Below are 18,631 nucleotides of genomic sequence, written 5' to 3' on the forward strand. Positions count from 1 at the left end.
CGTTTCAGGAAGGGTCACATATCGGAGCCTTTAGGTAAGTCCACATACTCAACCATCATATAGCCTTCTATGATTGCTAACACTCACCACGTACACAAGAGCAAAACGTTTCAACCGGACACATAGAAAGATAGGGGCTTATAGTTGCGCCTCCCAACGTATTCACCTCAAGGGTGATGTCAAGAATAATAACTCATGCTATCTATATTCAACTGGACATATGCGCCTAGATCTTTGCTCATGATGCTTGTCAAAGGAGAAAAATAAAAACGAATAGAAGGAAAACTTTAACTCTTTGCATATAAGTAAATACGTAAAAGTAAAGATTGGCCCTTTGCAGAGGTTGCCATGCGCTTATTTGTTTGTATGCTCAACCCCTTAGTGCAAAAGAATGTCACGTTGCATTGCCCCTTGTGATAGCGACCTTTATTATGTAGTCTGCAGCTTTTATTCTTAACCATGACAAGTTCGTGCAATGCTCAATTTTCTCTTACACTAAATGATCTCACACATTTAGAAGCAATTTTTATTGCCTTTTTGCACCGATGACAACTTACTTGAGGGATCTTGCTCAATCCCTAGGTAGGTATGGTGGACACTTGAAAGCAAGATTTGGGTTTAAGGGTTTTTGGATGCACAAGTAGTATCTCTACTTAGTGCGGAATTTTTGGCTAGCAAAGATAGGGGCAAGCACCACATGTTAAAGGATCTATGACAATATGACTTCTATGTGAATATAAACAAACATAAACCATTAAGTTGTCTTCCTTGTCCAACGTCAACAATTTTGGCATATAATATTTTGATGGGGGCTCACAATTAGAAAATATTTCTAGGATAGTATATTTATATGTGAATCTTCTCTTCCCTTATTAATTTTTTCATGAATTGTATCATTGACTAATGCTATGTTTGTCAATCTCTAATAAAATTTTCTACTTATACATTTCCTTATGTGGTGCCATCACCTACCATAGAATTAGTATATGATCTTCTTGATTTATTTCCTTTCTTTTATTTATTTCCTTTCTCTTTTTCTTTCTTATTTATTTTCTTTATTTGCAACATGAAATAAAGAAAGCAAAAACTCAAACTAAACTTTATTATATAACTTGCACACGATTACAAGGATAGATCACTAAGCAAACTCTCAAATGAGAAAGGGTCGAACTAAACTTTTATTCATCTAAGAAAAATATTGAACTAAAATAAGTAAAAGCAAAAAGATAGTGGGACGATACGATACTAGGGCACCTCCCCCAAGCTTGGCAGAAGCCAAGAGGAGAGCCCATACCCGATACTCAATTCTCCTTGCGTGGTGAAGAAGATGGTGATGAAGCGATCCTGTCCTTAAGGATCAAGAGATTCTCCAATCGACGGATGACGCTCCGGAGATGGATGATATGCTCTTGATGGAGAATATTTTTGCGAGTGAGATTTATTTTGTATGCGAACTATTTCAATGACGCGAAAAACCTCAATCTCAGCAGGAGTAAGGTGAGTAAGGTAGGGCTTAGGGATATCTTCTTCCTCCTCCTCGGCCAGTAGTGCTTGTGCTGCCACCGGGGATGGATCTACGGTAGCTTCCTTGCCCTAGTTCCCCTTGATAGTGTCCGTAGGCTCCTCCCTGTTCATCCCGATCTTCATCAACCAAGCATCTTCTTCCATGTTGTCGGAGGAGCAGGAAGACATGATGCCTGGCTTGGTAAATCTGACCGGAAACAGCAAGAAAAGAGAACAGAGGATTTCTTCGTGATACAGTGGTTAACAGGTTCGGGAAGTATATATAGATTTTTTATCTTGGAGGACAAGCATACGGAAGAAAAACCGAGTCCGGAAGGTGTCCCAGGTGGGCACAACCCACCTGGGCGCCTGGCGCGCCCTGGTGTCTTGTGCCCACCAGGGTACGCTTCCTGGAAGTTTCTTTATTTCCTAAATTTTTAAATATTCCAAAACTGATAAAAAATATTTTTGCGGATTTTTCGGAGTCCGTTTACATACCGTATCACGTACCTATTTTCACGATTCTGGAGTGTTCCGGAAGGACTCTTTTATGTATTCTTCCGGTGTCAAAGTTTGGATAATATTACTTTTAACATTAATGGGCGTACCTGAGATATAATGCTTTATTCGTTGCCCATTGACAACCTTCGGGTTAGTACCTTTGGAATTATTTATTTTGATGGCTCCAGACCGATAAACCTCCTCGATGACATATGGGCCTTCCCATTTTGAGAGGAGTTTTCCTGCAAAGAATCTGAAACGAGAGTTGTACAAAAGAACATGTTCTCCAACTTTAAACTCACGCTTTTGGATTCTTTTATCATGCCATCTATTAACTTTTTCTTTGAATAATTTTGCATTTTCATAAGCTTGGGTTCTCCATTCATCTAATGAGCTAATATCAAATAACCTCTTTTCACCAGCAAGTTTGAAATCATAATTGAGCTCTTTGACTGCCCAATATGCTTTATGTTCTAACTCAAGAAGCAAATGACAAGCTTTTCCATAAACCATTTTATAAGGAGACATACCCATAGAATTTTTATATGCTGTTCTATAAGCCCAATGTGCATCATCTAATTTCTGAGACCAATTCTTCCTGGACCTATTGACAGTCTTTTGCAAAATTAATTTTATTTCTCTATTGCTAAGTTCAACTTGACCACTAGACTGAGGATGATAAGGTGATGCAATTCTATGGTTAACATCATACTTAGCAAGCATTTTACGGAAAGCACAATGAATAAAGTGTGAACCACCATCAGTCATTAAATATGTAGGGACTCCAAACCTTGGGAAAATAACTTCCTTAAGCATTTTAATAGAGGTGTTGTGATCAGCACTACTGGTTGGAATAGCTTCTACCCATTTAGTAATATAATCAACATCAACCAAAATATGTGTATACCAATTAGAGGAAAGAAAAGGTCCCATGTAATCAAATCCCCAAACATCAAATGGTTCAACAGCAAGTAAATAATTCATAGCCATTTCTTGACGCTTACCAATATTACCTATTCTTTGACATTCTTCACAAGATGAGACGAACTTATGGGCATCCTTGAAGAGAGTAGGCCAATAAAATCCAGACTGCAATACCTTGTGAGCAGTTCTATCTCCAGCACGATGCCCCCCATAAGCTTCGGAGTGACATTTCCGTAGGATCTGTCCCGGTTCATGCTCAGGTACACAACGTCTAATAATACCATCTACTCCTTCTTTATAAAGATGTGGGTCATCCTAAAAGTAATGTCTTAAACCATAGAAGAATTTTTTCTTTTGTTGGTAAGTAAAGCTAGGTTGTAAATATTTAGCAACAATGTAATTAGCATAATCAGCATACCAAGGAGTACTGTGAGCAACATTTATTGCAGCTAACTGCTCATTAGGAAAACTATCATCAATAGGTAGTGGGTCATCGGGCACATTTTCAAGCCTAGATAAATTATCTGCTACAGGGTTCTCAGCTCCTTTTCTATCAATGATATGTAAATCAAATTCTTGTAACAAGAGACCCATCGAATAAGTCTAGGTTTAGCATCTTTCTTTCCATAAGATATTTAATAGCAGCATGGTCTGTGTGAACAGTTCCTTTGGAATCAAAAATATAGGGTCTAAATTTATCACAAGCAAACACCACTGCTAAGAATTCTTTTTCAGTAGTAGCACAATTTCTTTGAGCACTGTCTAGAGTTTTACTAGCATAATGAATAACATTCAATTTCATATCAACTCTTGGTCCTAGAACAGCACCAACAACATAATCACTAGCATCACACATAATCTCAAAAGGCATGTTCCAATCAGGTGGTTGAACAATAGGTGCAGAATTTAAGGCTTTCTTGAGTATTTCATAGGCTTCTAAACAATCATCATCAAAAACAAAAGGAATATCCTTTTGCAAAAGACTCGTAAGAGTCCTAGAAATCTTAGAGAAGTCTTTGATAAATCTCCTATAGAAACCAGCATGACCTAAGAAACTACGAATACCTTTTATATCTTTAAGACATGGCATTTTCTCAATTGCATCAACCTTAACTTGGTCTACTTCGATACCTCTTTCAGAAATTTTATGACCCAAGACAATGCCTTCATTAACCATAAAGTGGCTCTTCTCCCAATTCAAGACAAGATTTGTTTGTTCACATCTTTGCAAAACTTGATCAAGACCGCTTAAAAAATCATCAAAAGACTTCCCATAAACAGAGAAGTCATCCATGAAAATCTCAACAATCTTTTCACAAAAGTTAGAGAATATAGCAGTCATACATCTTTGAAAGGTAGCAGGTGCATTACATAAACCAAAGGGCATACGTCTATAAGCATAAGTTCCAAAAGGACAAGTAAAAGTGGTCTTTTCTTGATCAGGTTGAGACCAGAATATCCATCAAGGAAGCAAAAATGTGTGTGCTTAGATAATATTTCAAGCATTTGATCAATAAAAGGCAGAGGGTAATGATCTTTTCTAGTTGCTTTATTTAAATTTTTAAAATCAATTACCATTCTATAGCCTGTAACAATTCTTTGTGGAATAAGTTCATTCTTATCATTAGGAACAACAGTTTTACCTCCTTTCTTAGGAACACAATGAACATGACTTACCCATGTACTTCAGCCATAGGATAGATTATACCTGCTTCCAGAAGTTTTAATACTTCCGTTCTTACCACTTCTTTCATCTTTGGGTTTAACCGGCGTTGGTGATCAACAACCGGTTTAGCATCAGGTTCCATATTAATTTTGTGCTGACATAGAGTGGGACTAATGCCCTTTAAATCATCAAGAGTATATCCAATAGCAGCTCGGTGCTTCCTTAGCACTTTCAATAATCTTTCTTCTTCATGTTCTGAAAGGTTAGCACTAATAATAACAGGATATATCTTCTTTTCATCAAGATAAGCATATTTCAAAGTGTCTGGTAATTGTTTTAATTCAAACACAGGATCACCTTTAGGTGGAGGAGGACCTTCTAGAGTTTCAATAGGCAAATTGTGTTTAAGCAGAAGACGTTGTTCAAAGAAAATCTTATCTATTTCATTTCTTTCATGCATATGAAAGTCATTTTCATGGTCTAGCAAATATTGTTCTAGTGGATTAGTAGGAGGCACAACAATAGAAGCAAGACCAATTATTTCATCTTTACTAGGCAATTATTTTTCATGAATATTTCTACTAAACTTGGAAAAGTTAAACTCATGAGACTCATTACCAAAACTAACACCGACAGTTTATTTCTTACAATCTATTCTAGCATTAACGGTGTTCAAGAAAGGTCTACCAAAGATAATGGGATAGAAGTCATCTTGTGGGGAACCAAGAACAAGAAAATCAGTAGGGTATTTTATTTTCCCACACAAGACTTTAACATCTCTAACAATCCCAATTGGTGATATAGTGTCTCTATTGGCAAGTATAACAGTAACATCTATGTCTTCTATCTCTGTGGGTGCTATGTCATTCATAATTTCTTGATATAAGGTATAAGGAATAGCACTCACACTATCACCTATGTCACATAAACCATGATAACAGTGATCTCCTATTTTAACTGAGATGATAGGCATGCCAACAACAGGTCTATGTTTATCCTTTTTATCAGGTTTGGCAATTATAGCAGTTTCTTCACAGAAGTAAATAACATGCCCATCATTATCTTCTTCCAAGAGATCTTAAACCATAGCAATACTAGGTTCTACTGTAATTTTTTCATCAGGTTGAGGTGTTGTAATATAGTTTTTGTTAACCACAGTTAAAACTTTAGCATGTTCCTTTATCCTAACAAGAAAGGTGGTTTCTTAATATAAGCAGAAGGGACAACTGGATCAACATTATAAAGTATAGTTTTTTCTTTAACTAGTATTGGTTCTTTAATTTCTTCTTTAATAGGTGGGTGATATTTAAACCACTTCTCTTTAGGGAGTTCAACATGAGTAGCAAATGATTCACAAACGGAGGCTACTATCTCAGAGTCAAGTACATATTTAGTGCTAAACTTTTGAAAAGCATCGGTATCCATAAAAGATTTAACACAATCATACTTAAGTTTAATACCTGACTCTTTACCTTCGTCGAGTTCCCAATCTTCAGAGTTGCGTTTAATTATTTCCAAAAGATCCCACCGGAATTCAATAGTCTTCTTCATAAAGGAACCAGCACAAGAACTTTCAAGCATGGTTTGATCATTACGAGAAAGCCCAGCATAAAAGTTTTGGATAATAATTTCTCTTGAGAGCTCATGATTGGGGCATGAATGTAACATTTACTTAAGCCTCCCCAAGCTAGAGCGATACTTTCTCCTTCATGAGGCCAAAAATTATGTATATAATTCTGATCACGATGAACTAGATGCATAGGATAATTTTTTTGGTGGAACTCCAATTTCAATCGATTCCAATTCCATGATCCAATATCATTGCATAGCCTATACCATGCCAATTCTTTTACCTTCAAAGATAAAGGGAAAACCTTTTTCATAACTTCATCTCCGGGTAAACCTGCAAGCTTGAACAATCCACATATTTGTTCTACATATATCAAGTGCATATCAGGATGTTTGGTTCCATCTCCTGCGTAAGGATTAGCTAGCAGTTGTTCTATCATACCCAAAGGAATTTCATATTCAATATTTTCAGTAGGTGCGGTAGGTTGAGGGGTAGCTAATTGTGGTTCCGGACGAGGTGAAGATACCCCGAACAAACCCCTCAAAGAATTGTTTTCCATAATAACAAGTGACAATAAATTTCAGCACACTATATAAATGTTTCCTTACCAAATTCCACTTACCAAAGGCACTTCACGCCCCGGCAACGGCGCCAGAAAATAGCCTTGATGACCCACAAGTATAGGGGATCAATTGTAGCTCTTTCCAATAAGTAAGAGTGTCGAACCCAACGAGGAGCAGAAGGAAATGGCAAGTAGTTTTCAATGAGGTAATGTCTACAAGTGCTGAAATTGTAAGTAGCGGAGTTGTTTGATAGCAAGATAATTTGTAATGAGAAAGTACCGATAGTAGTAACAAAAGTGCAGCAAGGTAGCCCAATCCTTTTGAGGCAAAGGATAGGACAAAACGGTCTCTTATGATAAGCAAAGCGTTCTTGAGGGTACACGGGCATTTCATCTAGTCACTTTCATCATGTTGGTTCGATTTGTATTCGCTACTTTGATAATTTGATATGTGGGTGGACCGGTGCTTAGGTGATGTTCTTACTTGAACAAACCTCCTACTTATGATTAACCCTCCCGCAAGCATCTGCAACTACGAGAAAAGTATTAAGAATAAATTCTAACCATAGCATTAAACTTTTGGATCCAATCGGTCCCTTACGGAATAGCGCATAAACTGGGGTTTAAGCTTCTGTCACTCTCGCAACCCATCATCTAATTGATACTCCACAATGCATTCCCTTAGGCCCAAATATGGTGAGAGATAAATACACCCACGGTCACTGTAATTGCGTCGAAAGTACGATACGGTCACCCAACTTTGAAATACGGTCGTTACGGTCACTGAATATGATGGGACGCGAAAATACGGTCACTGTAGAGCGTATGCGGTGCGTATAGGCCTAGTTTGACCAATGGTTGACCACCACGTAGTGGTCTCTCATTTGGCCAATGATTCATGGAGGGCTTTTTGTAAAAGAACCAAAATCCCCAATCTCTCTCTCAAATCCCTAACCCCCTCGCCCCCTCCGCTTCTGTCGCTCTGCTCCGCCACCACCGTCGCCGCCGTCGAATCGGGCTGCTTTCCCCCACAAGCTCTGGCAGTCATGTCTGCCGCAAGCTCGTCCTCCTCTGCTGTCCGCCGGCGGGCGCTGTCGCTGATCCGCTGCGGAGGCTGCAAGGAGAGGTGCGCATGTACGTCTCCACCACTAAGAAGCACGACGGCTGGGTCTTCTACAAGTACCAAAATCATGGGGTTAGTGCTTTGATTCATCTGCTTTGCATCGATTTGTTACGTTTTGGATCCAAAGATTGGAGTTTTTGACCTTGGCATGTCTTTTTGGGATAGGTGAGTTGTGAGTTCTGGCGTTGGGAATTGGAGTACGTCGAGTACCTCATTGAGAATCAGTATCTGGTCGGCGATGCCACTATGGATGCTATTGGTGCAGCTGAGGAACGCAGGGAGGAACTTCCGAAAGCACAAGAGCTTACCTACATGAATGGATCAACAAGCTGGACCAAGAAGTTTGTGAAGAGAGAGTGGCAATGTCATGACCAGGCAGCAAGCTGCTGCACTGCTACACTGCTGAAGTTGCTGCTTGCTGTTGTGCTGATGTTAGGTGTTGCTGCATTGGTGGTATTAATGGTGAAGAAGTGAAGATGTTGAAAATGAGCTGCATTGGTGATGCCAGGTTCATTTTGGGAGTCTAAAGTGGTGGCAGTCCTAGTTAATGTGTTGGCAGTCCTAGTTATTTAGGTTATGTGTCATGTAATGGTGTCAATTTGAACTGCAAAATGCTATGTTGAACCATGTTTATTTTGGTTTAGTCTGATGTAAAGGTGTCAAAGTTGAAATGACAATGCTATGGTGAACCTGTGTTATCTATGATGAATATGCTGTTCTTATATCATTCTGGGTGTGTGATCATTGTTTTGTCTTATTGAAAGGCACTGCTGGCCTAAATTGATCAAAATGGATCACTAGATAAGGCAGTGATTCAACACAAGTGGCATTGTTTTTGTTTTGTCATTCTGGGTGCTATCGCATTGTTTTGGTTTTGTCATATTGAAAGGCAGTGCTGGCCTAGTTTGGTTTATTAGAATGTAAGGCAATGATTTAGCACAAGTGGCAAACTTGACAGACATGCCAAACTGACCAAATATGCATCCATCAGTACAATTGAATCAAAACTTGACAAGTATAATGCCAAACTGACATGACAATTTGCATCCACAAGTACAGTTGCATCAAAACTTGACACTAGATAACCAAACTGACATGATAGCCAAATAAGTCTTGCCCATCATCCACATAGAAAACAAAGTAGCCATGTTTCTTACAGGAGATTGTTGCAGTCACTATGCATCAACATAACCAAAATGAGCAAATTGTTACCATAGATGATCATTTCAGCAACACAGGTAAAATGATCATCTAGGTACCAAACACTGCATCTACTACAAACTACCTAAAGATATCAAACATACAAGATTTGGGAGCCTTGTTTGGAAGATCAGATTGGTTGTCCAAGCAGCTTGACTTTCTTTTTGCAGCAGCCACGGTTTGCTCCCTTGCTTTTTGTGAAGCAGCCTTCATCCTCTCCTGAGCAGCGGCAAGCCTTTTGTCAGCTTCTCTTTTGGCAACAGCAAGCTTCTTCTCCTCTTCTCTTTTTGCAGCAGCTAAAATCTTCTCTTCTTCTCTTTTGGCAGCAGCAAGCTTCTTCTCCTCTTTTTTTTGCAGCAGCTAACTTCCTCTCTTTTTGCAGCAGCAATTCTCTTCTCTTCTTCTCTTTTAGCAGTAGCTGCTTCCCTCAGTAGTCTCTTCTCTTCCTCCTTCTTCTCAGTAGCAGCTCTCCTCTCTGCTTCTAGCCTTGCCTTTTTCTCAGTAGCTATTGTTTTCATTGTCTCTTGAATAATCTGTCTGGTCTCAGCTTGAACTTTCTCGTTTAGCTCTGCTTCTTATTTCTTTTTGGTAGTTGTTTGCAATGCAGCCAATCTTCTTCTCTCTGCAAGTTCAACTTTCTTCTGTGCTACCTCATGTTTCCTTCTTGCTGCCTCTTCAGCTCTCCTCAATTCCTCTTCTCTTCTAGATTGTAGAATGGCCTGCTTCCTCTCCTCTAGTTCTCTATCTCTCTGGTTCTTCATGGCCTCCAACTTTTGTGCCAACTCACCTGGCCTGATGGTACTTGAACTTGCTTGGCTTCCTTGGCTAGCAGACTAGTTGAGCAACACTTGTGTAGCAGTGAGAAAACTAGAACTAGGTAGTGGCCTCTGTTGCACAACTCTAGGTGTTGGCATCTGCAAAAAATACACAAGTGACAACTGTGAGATCAATATAATTCATACAGAAGTAGGCACTGCTTGTCCATCATGAAATTCAGAAATTATATTACCTGGGCAATAATGTTGTCCACCATGATATTATCATATGTAGCTGAAGCTTCTTCATGGTTCTGCTCATCAGGAATAGTTTGTGTTACATAATTTCCAAAACATGAGAGCATGGAAGTGCCTACCTAACAAAGAAGACAGTGTTACCTGTGTTAAAACTGGATCTGCTTCAGTTGATGTAGTTGTTTGTGCAGCATCACCTTGTTCTGGAAGTGGCACACTTGTAGCACTTGGTGGTGGCAGTCCAGCCTTCAAGTATTTGCAGCCCTTCTTGTTGTGATCTACCTCACCACAGTAAGAACAGTGCATGCATGATGACACCATGCCTTGTTATTTTCTTCCCTCCCCTTCTATGATCAACCTCTCCAGGTGCTTGCCTCCTTGTAGTACATGGCCGACCCACATGCTTCTGATACAATGGTGGCAATATAGGGGGCCATGTAAGTCCTCCCACTCTCTCCTATCTTTGCAAGGATATATAATGTTTCCATATGCCTTTTTGAACATCTCCTTTGAGTAGCAAGGGTCAACCATGGTAAGAGAATCAATTCTGTCATTCCTGTAGCAGGCAATGACATGAGAACATGGAACCCATGCTTTTTGTATCCTTCTACCGGTGCATGTTCTCTTGTGCATGTCCACTATGTAGTCAAACCCTCTATCACCTACTAGAAAAAGACCATCTCTTGATCCCTCCACATAGCAGGTGTTTGCAAATTCTGTTGCCTTCTCAACCTTCTTCCTGATCTTTGGGCATATATCACCTGGTCATTTGTGTGACTCCATCTGCTTGTTGTAATGCCTTGTCATGAGCTGCCTATAAATCCTATCAACCATGGTAAGGATTGGCAGCTCCCTAGCCTCCAAAATGTACCTGCATTGAACATGTTGATCACATTAGGTTGCAGCAGGCACTACTATAACACATGTACATCACAAATGTTGATCATAGAAGATGGTGTTACCTGTTGAATACTTCACAGATGTTGTTAAGCAAGATATCACAGTTTGGCAAGTCACTCTGGAAAGCTTTGACCCAAGTTTCAGGATCTAACTCATGCAACCAGTTGTGGGTATCTTCATTAAGAATCTTCATTTCCTGCATGCTCTGCTCATATAGCTACACAGTGTTGCTCCTAACTATCTTCCACAACTGATTCTTCAAGATATCACCCTTGAAAGACTGCTGAAAGTTCTGCCACATGTGCCTAACACAAAATCTATGTTCTGACTCAGGGAACAATTCTTCAACTGCATTGATGAGCCCCTTTTGTTTGTCTGACATGATTGTCCAAGGTTTAGTGTATATGTTGCCTAGATCTCTTTTAAGTGTGTCAAGAAACCATGCCCAGTTAGGGGTGTCCTCAACTTCAACCACAACTATTGCAATTGGAAAAATGCAGTTATTTGGATATACCCCAAGAGCTGCAAGCAGTTGACCTCTGTATCTAGTCTTAATGTGACAACCATCAAGAAAGATGACAGGTCTGCAACCTTCTAGAAATCCTCTTTTGCATGCATCTAGGCACATGTACAACTTACTGAACCTTCCATTATCAAGGGGGACATAGAAAGATGAGCCAGGGTTGCTTCTCTTAACCTCATGTGCATAATTCCAGAGAAGCTTATACTACCCTTCTTCATCACCATAAATTATTTTCAAAGCCATTCTCCTTGCCCTCCGGAGCTTCATCCTACCAGGTGTCATGTGCCATTCCTTCTGAACAACCCTAGAGAAATTCATCAAGTTCGTATCTTGATCATCCCTAAAGCTCTCTAAGTACTTTAGTACTAAATATTTAGATGTGAAAGCCCTAATCTTCCACTTCTTGCTGCATGTGTGCTCATGCACATATCTCTTCACCATGAATGCCTTGGTCCTGTTGTCATATGATGCCCACAAATACCATGTGCAATCATCATCACACTTTGCTTTAAGTCTTTTCCTATCATTGACAGTCAGCTTGATATCAACTCTATTCTGGCAGGAGTACTCTTTAATTGCTGTCCTCAGTAGTTCTACACTCTCAAAGACTTGGCCTACATGGAAGTTTGGCATGTGTAGATCCTTTGGTCTTAAAGTGTTGACCTTCAAGTGCAACTCTTCATCATCTGAATCAGGTGCCCACAAATCTTCACCTTCAGACAAGTCTTCATCTGAATTATACTTATCTTTTCCTTTCTCTTGAGCTTTAGTTTGGACCTGATTTTTTTTCTGCTTTCCTCTCTCATTTGATTTCTTCTCCTATTTCTGTTCTGGTTCATCCTCATCTACATTATCTGCATACAATTCAACATCATCATTGCCAATCTCATTGTCACTGTCCACAATTAATCCAGGGTCATAATCCTCATCATCTGTGTCACTAGCTGCATCATCTTCTTCCATTGTATAGTTGATTTTGGTTTGCCTAGTACTCCTCCACATTGATGTGCTTCCTACAACTGGCTCTGCTTGCATTTCATTATCTTTGTGATGACTTGGTTGTTGCACTACAACTGGCTGTGCTTCCTCCATCTGATTACCCAAACCTTGCTGTGTTGATGGACTCCTCACAAACTCAAACTGATTCACATCCTCATCTGCATCAACATCAGGGAATATAACCTGGAGAGGAATGGGTGCCCCTGTCTCTGGCTCTGCATCTTCCCCTGCCTCTGCATGATCTGCATCTGCCCATGCCTCTCCATGCTCTGTTTCTGCCTGAACCTCTACAGTGTGTGCACTACTGCTGGGAACTCTCTTTGCAGGGCTCAAGACTGGAGGCAAATGTGCTCTTGGATTGTGGACAACATCATCTTCATCTGGATTAGCCTGAAAGCTTTCATCATGATCCAGGTAGATGCTAAAGAAGTGGTTCCCAATATCAACAAACACCATCATTCTATCTGTCTGCTCATCATCACTCAGTTCCCTCAGACCATTAGTGCTGGGTGTAAGAATGGAGACACAGTAGAAAACCTTGAGCCTGCCTGCCATCTCATAGCCAATTTCCTCAACTAGGCTTTCAATTAAAATTGGTGACCAAGTAACCTTCTCCACATGATTATACCAAATGGAACGACCATTAACATAAGTATGATTTGTTCCATGCCCAACAAAAAACCCACCACGATTGATTTCCACAGAGAAATTGTTGCTTCTACGGCCTTAGACAGCAACACATATACAACATACATCAGAATTGACATGACATCTCCACATGAGCATCAATTTATTTGAACATCTAAAACCCTAAGCCCCATTTCTCGTACCCCCAAATCGCATGCCAAAACCCTAGCAGAATCCGGCCTATCTACCAACTACAACACATCTAGTAAGGCAATGCGGGCCGAAAAGGAGGGTTTTTCAACATCAAAACACCAAAAAGGGGGATTCTTCAGTTTTAAAGGCCTATCTACGAACAGGGGACATCTCCGCCGCCTCCCACGGGTGGCGGCGGCGCCTCCTCAAACACGCACGAAATCTGGCTGTCGCCTCCTCAACCCTCTGATGATCGCCGGGGCGGCGTCGCCTATACAGCGCCCCCTTTCTCTAATGACGAAGACGAACAGGCGAGTTGAGTGGAGGAGGGATGAATGGGGGATGCGGTAATGCCTACAGGATTTGTTTCTTATTTCCACAGCCGCGCCTCCACGGTTCGCCACCTGTCCCCAACGAGCGGTCAACACGTGGTCAAACTGCGTGTACGCATCGCATACGCGCTATAGTGACTGTATTTTCACGTCCCATCGTATTTTTTATGGGCCAGAAGGAACACAACGGGCCCTGGTTGCACCTGGGGGGAGTCCCGAGGAGGGGACAACCCACCAGGACGCGCCAGGAGGCCCAGGTGCGCCCTAGTGGGTTGTGCCCACATCGGGTGCCCCCCGGACCGCCTCTTTGCTCTATAAATACCCTAAAAATACTAGAACCCCAGAAGCATCGACAAAATATACATCCAGCCGCCGCAGAGTCCAGAACCACAAGATCCAATCTAGACACCATCACGGAGGGGTTCACCACTTCCATTGGTGCCTCTCCGATGATGCGTGAGCAGTTCTTTGTAAACCTTCGGGTCCGTAGTTAGTAGCTAGATGGCTTTCTCTCTTTCGCTGAATTCTCAATACAATGGTCTCTTGGAGATCCATATGATGTAACTCTTTTGCGGTGTTTCTGTTGGGATCTGATGAACTTCGAGTTTGTGATCAGTTATATCTTTTTATATCCATGAAAGTTATTTGAGTTTCTTTGATCTCTTATAGCCTCGTATTTCTTCTCCGATATTTGGGTTCTGTTTGGCCAACTTGATCTATTTATCTTGCAATGGGAAGAGGTGCCCGGTAGTGGGTTCGATCTTACGGTGCTTGATCCTAGTGACAGAAAGGGAACCGACACGTATGTATCGTTGCTACTAAGGATAAAAAGATGGGATCTATATCTACCGCCATAGATAATCGGATCTTGTCTACAATTTGTCATCGTTCTTATTGCATTACTCCTTTTTTCCATGAACTTAATACACTAGATGCATGCTGGATAGCGGTCGATGTGTGGAGTAATAGTAGAGATGCAGGCAGGAGTCGGTCCACTAATCTTGGATGTGATGCCTATGTAATGATCATTGCCTGGATATCGTCATAATTATTTGAAGTTCTATCAATTGCCCAACAGTAATTTGTTTACCCACTGTTTGTTATCTTTCTCGAGAGAAGCCACTAGTGAAATCTACGGCCCCCGGGTCTTCTTTCTCATATATTTGCTTTGCGATCTATTTTATTTGCACTTTTTATTCAGATCTATTAAACCAAAAATACAAAAATACTTTGCTGCACTTTATTTTATTCACGATCTATTTATTCAATCTATTACAACTTTCTCCCGTCAACACGCAACTTCAGGCGTCGTTACCCGAAACGGATTGACAACCCCTTTAACACGTCGGGTTGCGAGGTGTTGTTATTTGTGTGCAGGGGCTGTTTATGTTGTGTTGCTTGGTTCTCCTACTCGTTCGATAACCTTGGTTTCATATCTGAGGGAAATACCTACCGCCGTTGTGCTGCATCATCCCTTCCTCTTTGGGGAAATACCGACGTAGCTTCCAGCGATATCAAAAGGAATTTCTAGCGCCGTTGCCGGGGAGGATCTTCAACATAACCACGTTCCTAATCACAAATCTCATCTCCTCACAATTTACATTATTTTCCATTTGCCTCTCGTTTTCATCCCCCCCACCTCACAAAAATTTGCCGTTTTATTTGCCTTCTTTTTCGTTCGCCTTTTTCTCGTCAGATCTCATGTTTTCTTGTGTTACCATGTGCCTTCTATTTGCTTGCATCTTTGGTTACTAAAGATCTATTGATATGGATCCTCATGCACTTGATAATCTTTCTAAAAGATCCAATTATAATGAACCAATTGCTAGTGATTTGGGTGCACTAGATTATCCTTATGAAGTTTTGCTTGAGATTCGTGAATCTGAAAATTGTGATGAAGAAATTTATGATGTGATTCGTGATAGCTCCTTGAATGAAAAGCATGATTGCAATGATTTTACTATAAATTCTATTAATGTCAATTATGCTAATAATATGCAAAACCCCAAGCTTGGGGATGCTAATATTGCTATGTCCACTATTATGTCAATTATGCTAATCATGATTGGGGTGATAATGTTTCTTATGATCTAAAAAAATTATTTAAACTTCATGATGAATATGCTTGTGATAATATTAAAAGTGGGTTTGGAAGAGTGTCAACTTTAGGTATTAATGAGACCACTACCTTGGGGAGTGTTCAATCTTACGAAGTTTTTGATAAAAGTGGGCATGGAGAGGTCATGACTTTATTTAATGACAATCCCACTATTTTGGAAGAGTGTCGACTTTGCATGCATGTGGATCATGAAGAGAAAATTTTATATGATAGTTATATTGTTGAATTTGATTATAAGAAAATTTTATATAATTATTATGAGAGAGGAAAATATGGTTGAAGAAATTTTTATGTTATTAAATTTCCTCTCGTTGTGTTGAGATTGTCAATGTTTTATTCCTCTCATTTGCATATGCTAGATATTTCTTGTCTTGATAATTTGTTTTCCTATAAAATTCCTATGCATAGGAAGTATGTTAGACTTAAATGTGTTTGTCACATGTTTCATGATGCTCACTTTGTGTTTCAATTATTATCTGTTGTGTGAGCATCGTTGAAATATTATGCCTAGCTAAGGGCATAAAACTATAGCGCTTGTTGGGAGGCAACCCAATGAATACAATTTATTTTTGCTTTTTGCTTTCTGTTATTGAGTGTTTACACAATTATGCAACTGGTATGATTGTGTTTTTTGTGTTTTAATTAGTGTTTGTACCAAGTAAATCCTTTAGGATCTTCTTGGATGATAGTTGTTTGATCTTGCTGAAAAAGACAGAAACTTTCTGCTCACGAAAATAATTTTCATGAATCACAGAAAAGAGATTTTTCCCTGATTCGTTTTGCAGAAGATTAATATACAAATTACCATGGTCATCCTAATTTGGTAGAAGTTTTGGAGTTCCAGAAGTATTCGCAAAAGTCAGATTGCTACAGACTATTCTGTTTTGACAGATTCTGTTTTCTTTGTGTTGTGTGCTTATTTTGATGGCTCTATGGTTTTCTTTGATGAGTTTTTGCCATAGAAAAGTTGGAATACAGTAGATATAATACAAAAATAAATTTGAATTTGTTTGATACAATACTTATAGTAGTGGTTTACTTTCTTATACTAACGGATCTCACAAAGGTTTTGTTGAGTTTTGTGTGATTGAAGTTTTGAAGTTTTGGGTTATCTTACGATGGATGAAGGAAGGATGTAAGAGCCTAAGCTTGGGGATGCCCCGACATCCCAAGCTGTTATCCAAGAATGAGCAACCAACTAAGCTTGGGGATGCCCCCGAGTGGCATCCCCGCTTTCTTCCAACAACTATCGGTATTTTACTCGAGGCTATATTTTTATTCGTCACATGATATGTGTTTTGCTTGGAGCGTCTTGTATGATATGAGTCTTTGCTTTTTTTATTTTGTGTTTTAAGTCATCAATCCTTGCTGGACACACCTATTTGAGAGAGCCAAAATTATATCATGACTTGTTAGAATTGCTCTCTGTGCTTCACTTAAATCTTTTATGAGCTAGGACTTGCTCTAGTGCTTCACTTATATCTTTTTGGGCACGGTGTGCTTTGTTATTTTTTGAAGAAATGCTCTCTTGCTTCACTTAGATTTATTTGAGAGTTGGTAAAATTTTGAAGAAATTCGCTCTTGCTTCACTTAAATTATTTTGAGAGAAAGAAAATTTGTTATGCTCATGATCTTCACTTATATTTGTTTGAGCTTGTGAAAAGCAACACATGAAAATTAGTCCCAAAGTGATAGATATCCAAGAAGGAGAACGTAAAAATTTGTCATGAAGATCATTGGACAAAATAAACTTGATTCTTAGTAATAGTTTTGAGATATGATGATGTGATATGTGAGTTATGTTGATGAGTAATTGTGCTCTAGTAAGAATATTGGTGTTAAGGTTTGTGATTCCCTATGCATGCACGAAAGTCAATAATCATGCAATGAAAATTATATCCTACTTGTGGTGCATTATTCGGTGATAATTATGCTTAATGCTTGCTTATGAGATTATTCGTTTCTTGGTTGGTCGCTTCTCAATCTTTTTGCTAGCCTTCATTTTGCATCAAGTATGACCTCTACTTGTGCATCCAAAATCTTTTAAACCAGTTTTGCCACATGAGTCCACTATATCTACCTATATGCGGTATTCTTTTGCCGTTCTAAGCAAATTTGCATGTGCCATGTCTAATTTTCAAAATAAACTTCTCTTTTGTGTGTTTGTTTCGCTCGTGGAACGGTAACGGGTGGCTAATATTTTCCATGCTGGATGTGTTATTCTCACGATGAGTGTTTATTCACTTGTCATTGCACGAGAGTAAGGCAAAGGTTTTAGAGATGCCCAGTCCCGAAATGCAAAAATGAATTTACTTTATGTTGTCAAATAATAAATTCCTTGGAAAGTGTTGGTATGGAGGGCACCCGTGGATACGGTTAGCCATGGAAAGTGAAAGTATGGTGGAAAAAGGAATACACTTTATTTTTTGTTTGGGAACCGCCTATTGCATATCTAGCATGGAAAGTGTTCGTAGCTCTACGTCGTTTCCGTTGGTGGGATGGATACACCTCCCAAAATGTTTTTATCTCTAATTTTTTTCGCTTTGAGCTCTGCACCTCTACAAATCCCTACTTCCCTCTGTGAACGGCCTTTCTTTTACTTTATGCAATTTTTATTTTGAATCTCCATCTTCTCTCATAAAAAGCACCAACTAGGAGGCAATACGATCATGCTTAAGTATTGGGTGTAGTTAATATTCGAGTGTGTTTCATGAATGGATCAATGTTTGAGCATGATGGGCTAGGGATAACTTATTTTAGCATTGATATTTTGAAAGACATGGTTGCTTGTTGATATGCTTGAGTATCTAAATTATTATGTTAAAACTAGACCATTGCTTCGAATCACATAAAACTCCAAATGTCCATGCTATAAAGAAA

The sequence above is a fragment of the Triticum aestivum genome, chromosome 2D (genome assembly GCF_018294505.1).
Source record: "Triticum aestivum cultivar Chinese Spring chromosome 2D, IWGSC CS RefSeq v2.1, whole genome shotgun sequence".
In the NCBI taxonomy this organism is placed as follows: domain Eukaryota; kingdom Viridiplantae; phylum Streptophyta; class Magnoliopsida; order Poales; family Poaceae; genus Triticum; species Triticum aestivum.